Below are 11,496 nucleotides of genomic sequence, written 5' to 3'. Positions count from 1 at the left end.
TTTTAGTCTTGGTATCCATCACTTTTCCCTTACAGTGTAGATTTATATTTTTCTTTTTGTATATTCAATAAACTTTTTTGTTTTCACTAATTGTCACCAACTTGCCTGTCCGAGCTCCAGCGCTGCAGTCTGGGGCTCGGACACTGCAACGCAGTGCCAGACGTGTTGTCATGCCATGCCCCTTGGTGACTCTGAGCTTAGGCCAAGCCCCGCTCATGATGTTTAGGCCACGCCCCTTGTTATGCCGTATAGGTCACGCCCCCTCTCAATCGCCTGCTTTGGCCATGCCCCCTTAGGTCACACCTGAGCTACGCCCCCCGGTGATGTCAGCGCTCAGGTGATTAGCTCCCTATTTAAGGCTGCAACTGGCAATCACCTTTGCCAGTTATAGGTTTTCCTTGCTGTGCTCTGCTAACTGTGTGTATTGAACTGTTGCTTTTGGATTTGACTTTGGCTATTCCTTGACCTCTCTCTCTCTGCTTAGCGATTCTGTACCTTCTCCCTGTCTGGTATTGACCCTTGGCTTGTTATTGCTCCCTCCTTCCGCTTTGTGATTCTGTTGGTATCGATCTCCTGGTTTGTTTGTTTCTGGCTCGACTTCCCTTGGCGTTTGTTTGTGTGTCCTGTGTGTGAACAGGTACCTGCGGTTCCGCGGGCACTTGGATTGTATTTCTGCACTTACCAGGTATAGGGAACGTCGACCAGTTGTGGACTTGTCGCCTAGGACTTGTTCTGCAAGTAGGCAGGGTCAGTGGGCTGGGTTCAAGCTAGGGCTCACTGTGTATGTGCGTGTCCCTACCTACGGTCGTGACACTAATGGTATGAGGAGATATGTGGGGGCACATGTGCGCAAGGTGCCCTAGCACAATTGGTCTTTCCCTTCACACCATATTATTCACTTATTTGATGTTATTCCTCTTTCCCTTCAGAATTACGTGTAACTATTTGAGGTTTTTAATATACTGATGTAAAATCTCAGTCTTTCACCCAACACACTTGCATGTTTGCACTATCAGTTTACAGACTTTAATAAGTTGTCCTCACTAGCACGTGATTTTATTATTATTATTATTATTATTATTATTATTATGTCTTTTCACTATATTGAGAATTTCATCATGCAATGTATGCCTTTATGTACATAAGTGGTTATTATGATGTATTTGTACAAATCTTTGGATAGCGATATGTACTATTAATCTGGGATATTTATCTAATATTGTTTTCTTTAATATATAAAATCAGGTATGTTCGAGTGTGTCTATTATTATTCATTAATTATTTCTCTACTATGTAATGTGAAATACTTTGTATGTATTCGATTTTGTTTTACTTGTGTCTCCATTATCACACTGATTTGATTTGTTATTTTTGATTTTCTGAGGCTCCTTTGTTGATATTTCTATTCACGCAAGATTTTAGATATATTCACGTGAATTTGCAGTCATGTGAACTTACTCTGTGTGGTTTTTGTTCTTGCAGGATCAGTGGTCACGTGTACATAATACTTGGTCTGCACTCATGTGACTTTGCGGTCACATAACCAGGGCCAGATGGTTCTTAGCCTTATGGGATTGGAGATCACGTGCCTGCTCTTTCTCTCGCAATGCCTGTATGTCTCCTTGTGTCTTCCTAATATTGCGGGACTTATGGATCCATCTTCTATGCTCGTGTGATACAGGTTATGCTGCAATGAGCCTCTGGTACAATCAGGTCTCCAATTTGAACAATTAGTGTGGTGCAGGTATATACAGTCAGGTCCATAAATATTGGGACATCGACACAATTGTAAAATCTTTGGCTCTATACACCACCACAATGGATTTGAAATGAAACAAACAAGATGTGCTTTAACCTCAGACTGTCAGCTTTAATTTGAGGGTATTTACATCTAAATCAGGTGTAGGAATTACAACAGTTTGCATATGTGCCTCCCACTTGTTAAGGAACCAAAAGTAATGTGACAATTGGCTTCTCAGATGTTCCATGGCCAGGTGTGTGTTATTCCCTAATTATCCCAATTACAATGAGCAGATTAAAGGTACAGAGTTAATTTCAAGTGTGCTATTTGCATTTGGAATCTGTTGCTGTCAACTCTCAAGATGAGATCCAAAGAGCTGTCACTATCAGTGAAGCAAGCCATCATAAGGCTGAAAAAACAAAACAAACCCATCAGAGACATAGCAAAAACATTAGGCGTGGCCATAACAACTGTTTGGAACATTCTTAAAAAAAAGGAACGCATCGGGGAGCTCAGCAACACCAAAAGACCCGGAAGAAAAACAACTGTGGTGGATGACCGAAGAATTCTTTCCCTGGTGAAGAAAACACCCTTCACAACAGTTGGCCAGATCAAGAACACTCTCCAGGAGGTAGGTGTATGTGTATCAAAGTCAACAATCAAATCAAGACTTCACCAGAGTGAATACAGAGGGTTCACCACAAGATGTAAACCATTGGTGAGCCTCGAAAACAGGAAGGCCAAATTAGAGTTTGACAAACGACATCTAAAAATGCCTTTACAGTTCTGGAACAACATCCTATCGACAGATGAGACCAAGATCAACTTGTACCAGAATGATGGAAAGATAAGAGTATGAAGAAGGAAAGGAACTGCTCATGATCCTAAGCATACCACCTCATCAGTGAAGCATGGTGGTGGTAGTGTCATGGTGTGGGCATGTATAGCTGGCAATGGAACTGGTTCTCTTGTATTTATTGATGATGTGACTGCTGACAACAGAAGCAGGATGAATTCTAAAGTGTTTCGGGCAATATTATCTGCTCATATTCAGCCAAATGCTTCAGAACTCATTGAACGGCGCTTCACAGTGCAGATGGACAATGACCCAAAGCATACTGCAAAAGCAACCAAAGAGTTTTTTAAGGGAAGAAGTGGGATTTTATGCAATGGCCAAGTCAATCACCTGACCTGAATCCGATTGAGCTTGCATTTCACTTGCTCAAGACAAAACTGAAGGGAAAATGCCCCAGACTTCAGGCTGTAATTGACTGCAAAGAATTTGCAACCAAGTATTAAAAAGTGAAAGTTTGATTTATGATTACTATTCTGTCCCATTACTTTTGGTTCCTTAACAAGTGGGAGTCACATATGCAAACTGTTGTAATTCCTACACCGTTCAACTGATTTGGATGTAAATACTCTCAAATTAAATCTGACAGTCTGCAGTTAAAGCACATGTTGTTCGTTTCATTTCAAATCCATTGTGGTGGTGTATAGAGCCAAACATGTTAGAATTGTGTCGGTGTCCCAATATTTATGGACCTGACTGTATAGGTGGATGTAATTACCCTTTCATTTACTTTCTCCCTGACCAAGCTGTTGGTAAAACGCGTTGGGTAAGTGGGGCACCTCCATGCAGACAGTGGTTATCTGATGCAATTTTTTCTAATATTCATTACTCTTACATTTTAAACATGCTTCAAAATAGTTAAGTTACCCAGAACAGTCAGATTCTCTTGGGAATCTCGAAAAACATTTACCATGTAGAATTACCAGTTGAGCTGTTGAATCTCTAATGAACGTATGAGAAACTATATCCTTCAGTGCTCGCATAAAGTCGTCATTACAGCTGCTTCTAATAAGGTAAGAAACACTTTTTAGAACATGTAATGAAGTGACAGGCCTAAGTTTATTATAGATATTTTATTTCAAAATAATTAAACTGTAAAAGAAAATATTGCACACCTAGAAACATAAAATTCGTACTAAAATCCAAAAGTAAAAGAGATGGCAAAATTGAACCTGGCAGAGCAGATATCTAAATATGACAGATTCTGTAAGAAAGAGAGACAGACAGAAAAAAGCATAGCTTTGCATTTTGTGTGAAGTACAAATGTATATTTATAGTTAGTGTTGAGCGAATCAAAGCATCTGAAGTGGAATTCAATCCGAAGTTTAGGAAAAATTTGATTTGCCACATATCCGAATTTCCTCGCACTTCATGTAGTTGACTCTATACATTTCAAAGAACTGATGGCCTTTGCACACCAAAGGAGGAGAGTCCCAAACCAACGTTATATTTCCAGAAAAGCTGTACCAGCCCTGCACATGTACATTGAGCAGAAGGTGGACCAGTTCTTGGGCCTTTTGGTGTCTAGAAGAGTTCAGTCCAGCAGTGACATATGGAGTTGTAATTATAGTCAAGGACAATATACACTCACCTAAAGACTTATTAGGAACACCTGTTCTATTTCTCATTAATGCAATTATCTAGTCAACCAATCACATGGCAGTTGCTTCAATGCATTTAGGGGTGTGGTCCTGGTCAAGACAATCTCCTGAACTCCAAACTGAATGTCAGAATGGGAAAGAAAGGTGATTTAAGCAATTTTGAGCGTGGCATGGTTGTTGGTGCCAGATAGGCCGGTCTGAGTATTTCACAATCTGCTCAGTTACTGGGGTTTTCACGCACAACCATTTCTAGGGTTTACAAAGAATGGTGTGAAAAGGGAAAAACATCCGGTATGCGGCAGTCCTGTGGGCAAAAATGCCTTGTGGATGCTAGAGGTCAGAGGAGAATGGGCCGACTGATTCAAGCCGATAGAAGAGCAACGTTGACTGAAATAACCACTCGTTACAATCGAGGTATGCAGCAAAGCATTTGTGAAGCCACAACACGCACAACCTTGAGGCGGATGGGCTACAACAGCAGAAGACCCCACCGGGTACCACTCATCCCCACTACAAATAGGAAAAATAGGCTACAATTTGCACGAGCTCACCAAAATTGGACTGTTGAAGACTGGAAAATTGTTGCCTGGTCTGATGAGTCTCGATTTCTGTTGAGACATTCAAATGGTAGAGTTTGAATTTGGCGTAAACAGAATGAGAACATGTATCCATCCTCTGATGGCTACTTCCAGCAGGATAATGCACCATGTCACAAAGCTCGAATAATTTCAAATTGGTTTCTTGAACATGACAATGAGTTCACTGTACTAAAATGACCCCCACAGTCACCAGATCTCAACCCAATAGAGCATCTTTGGGATGTGGTGGAACGGGAGCTTCGTGCCCTGGATGTGCATCCCTCAAATCTCCATCAACTGCAAGATTCTATCCTATCAATATGGGCCAACATTTCTAAAGAATGCTATCAGCACCTTGTTGAATCAATGCCACGTAGAATTAAAGCAGTTCTGAAGGCAAAAGGGGGTCCAACACCGTATTAGTATGGTGTTCCTAATAATTCTTTAGGTGAGTATACATGGGTATGTTGTTTACAGCCCACTAGGTAAATGTTGTTTTGGACCAGGCACACCATCATCTCAGTGTCACAGCCTTTGATGTGTGCGCCATGACACTTTTGCAACACTTGCAGTTGCCGTTAGCAACGTGTTGCTGTTATGGCATGTCGCGGCAGTGTCACGGCTTTTGCTGTGTGCGTTGTGACATGGTTGCCACTCATGCTGTTGCCTGTGGTTACGTGTTGGTTGGTGTGTGCACTTCCCCTTTAAGTTGTAGTCTCCCTCTGTCTGGTGCTGTAAGGGTTAAATCCCTGACTGGGTGTGGTCACTTGGCTTTTATCTCCTGTGGCTTCCTGGCTGGAGTCAGTTGTACTTCAGCTGTCGTTGGTGCTGGAGCTCTGCTCCAGTCCAGGGTGTTCTATCTGCCCAGTCCTTGAGGACCACCTTGTAGGACATCAATGTCATCTGCGATGTCATTCCTTTGTCTCTCTTGTATTCTCTATGTACCCAACCTCACTTGTTGTATGTTTGGTGTGGGTTTATGTTCAGGGTTTGTTGTACGTCTTGTTTGTTGTTACATGTCTGGGATGTTGTTGGTGTTTGTCCCCTACATGTGTGCAAGACGTTTCCTTGTGTGTGTTGTACCTCCGGAAGGGGAATGGTTTCCCGGAGGGGTGAACCATAAGTCTGTATGCAGTGCTGCCTGGGGCTGCAGAGCACCTTGCTGTTTCCGGCCCAGGCAGAATCTGGAGTGCTGGATAACTGTGTGTGGTGTTGTTTGTACGGTGTCTTATTTGGTGTGTGGTCACCTGTACTTTTGCATGGGTTCCAGTTGTGGTGTCTGCGGCAGGTAAGTGTGTTTCTGGTGTTCTTACCTGCCGACTCTGTTGCTGCATATAGTATTTTCCTTTCCTTGCTGCTAGGCCATTTGAGACTCCTGTTCATCCATGTCTGGGAAGAACAGGTCGTCTCTCCCCTGCTCCTATGTGATGGATTATCAGGGAGACTCAGGGCCAAAGGTATCCTGGTATAAGCCTACCATCCAGGTCCGCTCATACGGTAGGGTGAGGATTAGGGACGCTTTAGGAGGTAACATGCTCCCTGATTTTGGCGCCCTGGCCTAGCTGCTTCTTTTTTATTCCTGACATTGTACGGTGGGGCGTTTCCCCACTCCCCACCATGACCCTCAGCCAGGTGATGGCAATGCCGTCTCCCTGTTGTAATGCTGAGATTTCTGCACCAATGCCCCCTTCTGCCTTTTCATCCTCCACCATGTCCTCACCCTCCCCTCTAGACAAATTTCACAGTGGTCCTCCTGCATATCACCTATGCAAAGCCTGGTGTTGTCACATGGTTCTGCACCTGGTAGTCATCCTTGGTGAACCAGGCCTCACTGGGGAGGAACTGCTCAGTGTCATCAATAAAGAATTCAAAGAATGGCTGTCTCCTCGCCAACTGGAGATAGAACCCATAGTTACTTTGAATCCAGAGGGGAAAAAAAGACTGGTTTGAGAGCTGCATTTATACAAGCAGGTAAATAACGCGAGTTTGTGAGCATTTGCGTGTTTGATTTTTAAGTGTGTGTTTGTGTTAAGTGTGTGAATTTAGATTACATGACTTGAGATTCAGGAACTTTACGAGGGGACTACAGTAAGTTAGATTCTTATCACTTCACTATATTGTATTTTTCTCTTTTCTTGCGTAATCCCCATTTAGTATGTGTTCCATTATTGACAGCGTAGTCCAGTGCACATCTTGTCTAATGTATGGAACAGCTGTTTGAGGGTGCATATATTTGTTCAAAATGTGAGCAAATTGCCCGTTTGGAATCGCACATCGAGTATCTAAACAGGTGAATTTCAACACTGAGAAGCGTTGACAATTTGGAAAAGAGTTTGCTGCTCACTGAGCAAGCACTCTATGGGGTAGATGTGGGGGAGGGTGGTAGCGAGGAGGCTCAGGAAAGTGAGGTACCTAGCTAGGTAACAGTTAGAAAACAGGGTAGAGGGAAGAGTGCCAGGGAGGCTAGCCAGCCCTGATCTGACACACCCCAACAAGTTTGCACGGTTGGCAGATGAGGGGGATGTCAGTTCATGGAGAGCACCTACATTTAAGGGCCTTCTGAGCCCTGAGGAAGATGAACTGGCAGAGGAGGAGGATGATGACATAAAATCCCAGTTATTTTATACACAACTAGGTGGTTTATCTGCCTAAGGCTCCATTCACACGTCCGCAAATGGGTCCGCATCCGTTCCGCAATTATGTGGAACGGGTGCGGACCCATTCATTCTCTATGGGGATGGAATGGATGCGGACAGCACAGAGTGTGCTGTCCGCATCCGCATTTGCAGGGCGCGGCCCCGATTTTCGGGCCCGCAGCTCCGCAAAGGATAGAACATGTCCTATTCTTGTCCGCAGCTGCAGATAAGAATAGGCATTTCTATAGGGGTGCCAGGCGGGTGTGTTGCGGATCCGCAACACACCACGGACGTGTGAATGGAGCCTAAGCAACAGGAGAGGAGCAGGAGGAGCTGGAGGGCATGCTATCATGTTTGTGTAGTGACAGCCGCATTGTCAGGATTCTGCAGAGGGATGACTACTGGCTATCCACATTTGACCCTCACTACTGGTCAAAAATGGGGGCATTGTTTTGACCTGATGAGAGTCAAAAATAGACTACTATAGAGACATGCTATGTAGTCAGTTGGTCGCTGCCTATGAGTGCCATTGCCTGTCCTCAGGAAGGTCTAACCGGAGGGACCCTCCACGCTCATGCTCCACTGCCATTACTGGTGGGGGCAGGAGCAACACCAACTCCATATGCAGCAACTCCAGTCTGGAGTCTCTGATGAGCAGTTTTCTTCAGCCACCTACTAAAGAAACCACCCAGCAGCAGCAGTGGGACATGCAGCAGAACCTCAACCCGCAGGTGGTAGCATACTTGGACTGCACTCTGTCACTCATGATTCAAAATCCCCTGGACTACTGGGCATGCAAACGTGAAGTGTGGCCGCAACTGGCTGAGCTTGCCATGGGTATGCTTTACTGTCCAGCTTAGTAGTGTGGCATTAGAGTAGGTGTTCAGTGTGGCTGGGGGGATAGATATATCTAAGAGAACTCGCCTTTCCAAAATTTTGAGAGACTACCCTTCACAAAGATAAATCAGGCGTGGGTCAACCAGGATTTCCAGGCTCCGGTGCCTCTAATGATCATACTGTGGTGTGCTGCCACACTGGAATATTCTGCTAAATGAACCATTACCTCTGGCCGCATGCTGCTGCCACTATTCTGATGCTGCCAACCGCCTGATGCCACCCACCTACTGCCATTTCTACACTGGGGCTTCTTGGTCTACTGATATGTACATGTTACATTTTTAAAAGGATATGCATGCCACTGGGCATTGCTATCACACTGCTGTTTTTGGGTTTTGCTCCTATTGTGATTTACCCAGAAATAAACACAAAAATGGAACATGTGTGGGATCATGTCAAAGGCTCCAAAAAATGTATACACAAAACCAAACATAAAAATACAAACATTATATCTTTATTAGAATAAATATCAAAGACAATAATAAAAAAAAGTTGCAGAAAGTACAGGAATGTAGAATAGAAAGGCCCTCCCTAAAGTGGAAATACCGTGGTCATTGATGAGAGATTAAACCACACATATGGTGGTAGTTATATAAATGAATAAATGGAACACCACCCCTGTGTACAATGTGATCTCCCATTTAGTTAGCAATCCAATCATAGGCAATCAAATAATATTATTAAAAGCAATATAATAGTTGTGGATAAAATAATCCTACAACGTTGTGTATCCACTCATCATATGTCTAAGATAAACATTGCCGATGATATGGAGTGACAAGAAATCAAGGAGAGCAAATGGTCAAAACAAGCGGATCTGGTTACCCATCATTACAATAATAAACACAAGCCTACAAGGGCTATTATGTTATTAAGGGTAGATAAGCATAGATATAGACCACAGAGTAAAACTCATTGCAAAGATAGTAAAATCCAAGCAATTAATGTCATGTAAGAAAGGGTAACTAACCACTTTAGGGAAGGCAAAAAGCCTTGAGTACTTTGATGGCACTCCTGGACGAACAAGATCCTTCAAAAAATTCTGATGAGTTTCCTGGTGTACTAATACCTAGATCCAATAAATTCCCTTCTCTTTCACTTTTTACTAAAATTGAACTTTTTGTTCAATTATTCTGCAAACCCTTTTGGAGGTAGTTATGATAACTGCATCAAGGGTGAACGACAAGCACTTAAAGAAATTAAGAGGTGGGCAGATGTAGTCATAAAAGCGTCCGATAAAGGGGGCAATGTAGTCATATGGCCCATTTTGATGTATGAGAGGGAGGCTTGGAGGCAGCTTAATGATCATAGCAGCTATAAGAAATTAACATACAATCCCACACTGGTGTACACAAAGGAACTCATAACCATCCTTGAATGGAATAATAACAACCAAACAATATACTTATTTATTACCGGAACACCCTACCACTCCAACTGTGTATTTTCTCCCGAAGGTCCATAAGAACATTAAAGAACACCCAGGTAGACCTATAGTGTCTGGTGTGAACAGCTTGAATTGCCCCATCTGCAGATTTGTTGAACATCATCTACATCTCTTGATTGAAAACCTACCGTCATACTTAACAGATACCACTGACGTTTTGAGGAAATTGGAGGATTTACATTTGGATACGGACCTGATTATTGCAACGTGTGATATAGAATCCTTATACACATCAATTTGACATTATGATGGCTTTGAGGCGGCAGAATTCTTTTTGCAATCCACCAATATGGAATCTACTAATATTGTCTCTGTTGGAGTTTGTGCTAACGCGTAATTTTTTTTCTTTTTGGGGTGTCCTTCTTCCTGCAGCTCCAGGGCACCGCAATGGGGGCATTTTGTGCACCCTCATATGCTATTTTTTTTTCTTGGGACTGTGGGAGAGGGAGACCCTACAAACAGACCCCTCACCCATGGCCAACAAAGTACAATTTTGGGGACGTTATATTGACGACCATTTAATAATTTGGCAGGGTTCGGAGGAGGAATTCATAACCTTTGTGGAATCACTTAACAGAAACAATAAAAATATTAAACTTACCTATACATTGAGCCGGACGCGGATTGACTTTCTTGATGTGGAGTTGTGTGTGGAGGCGGATGGTCGAATTTCCACCGATCTATATAGGAAAGAGACATCAGTTAACTCTCTATTGTTTGATAAATCAGCACATCCAAGAAAATTGATTAATAGTATACCAATTGGACAAAATTTGAGGATTAGGAGAATATGCTCGACTGAACAGACTTTTGAACGGCAGGCTGAGGTCTTACGCCAAAGGTTTCAGGAGAGGGGCTATACTACACATGTTATAGAAGGGGCATATTGGAGGGCTCGGCTGTCCAATCGCTCTGATCTACTCCATAAAAGGGTGGAGAAGAATGCTAAAGAGGAGATACGTTTTATCACTACATACAATTCCAGATGGAGGGAAACTCATGCAGCTCTTGAAAAATATTGGGATATATTGTGAATAAATCCTCAATTGAGTATGATTATTACCAGTTATTCTCAGATTACTTATAGGCAAGCAAAAAATGTAAGAGACCATTTGTTTAGGAGCCATTATTTTGTTAGACAACCTGGAATCTTTGGCACAAAAGGCCCAGTATGGGGTAATAAGGAATGTGGCCGGTGTGTGGCCTGTACCAACATGGATAGAACTAAGGTGATTTGGAATTCTTCACAACAGAAACAATACAAAATCACTTACTCCATTACTTGCACCGCAATTGGAGTTATATATTGGGCCCAATGAACTTGTAAGAAGATTTATGTGGGATGACGATTCAAAAGACGAATCCGTGAGCATATATTGGGCATTGAAGCGGCCAAGGAAATTGATGATATTGATGAGTTGACAACTATCCCAAGACACTTCAAGGAAATGCATGACTGTAATAGCTCCCTCCTTTGTTTTAGGGCAATTTATCATGTGAGTATATTACCCAGAAGGGGGTAACCAAGCTGTGTGTATAGATACGGTAACAGAGCCAAGCTGTGTGTATAGATACAGTAACAGAACCAAGCTGCATGTATAGATACAGTAACAGAACCAAGCTGCATGTATAGATACAGTACCAGAACCAAGCTGTGTGTATAGATACAGTAACAGAACCAAGCTGCATGTATAGATACAGTAACAGAACCAAGCTGTGTGTATAGATACAGTAACAGAACCA

The sequence above is a fragment of the Bufo bufo genome, chromosome 5, assembly GCF_905171765.1.
Source record: "Bufo bufo chromosome 5, aBufBuf1.1, whole genome shotgun sequence".
Classification (NCBI taxonomy): domain Eukaryota; kingdom Metazoa; phylum Chordata; class Amphibia; order Anura; family Bufonidae; genus Bufo; species Bufo bufo.
This window is presented reverse-complemented; position numbering follows the sequence as displayed.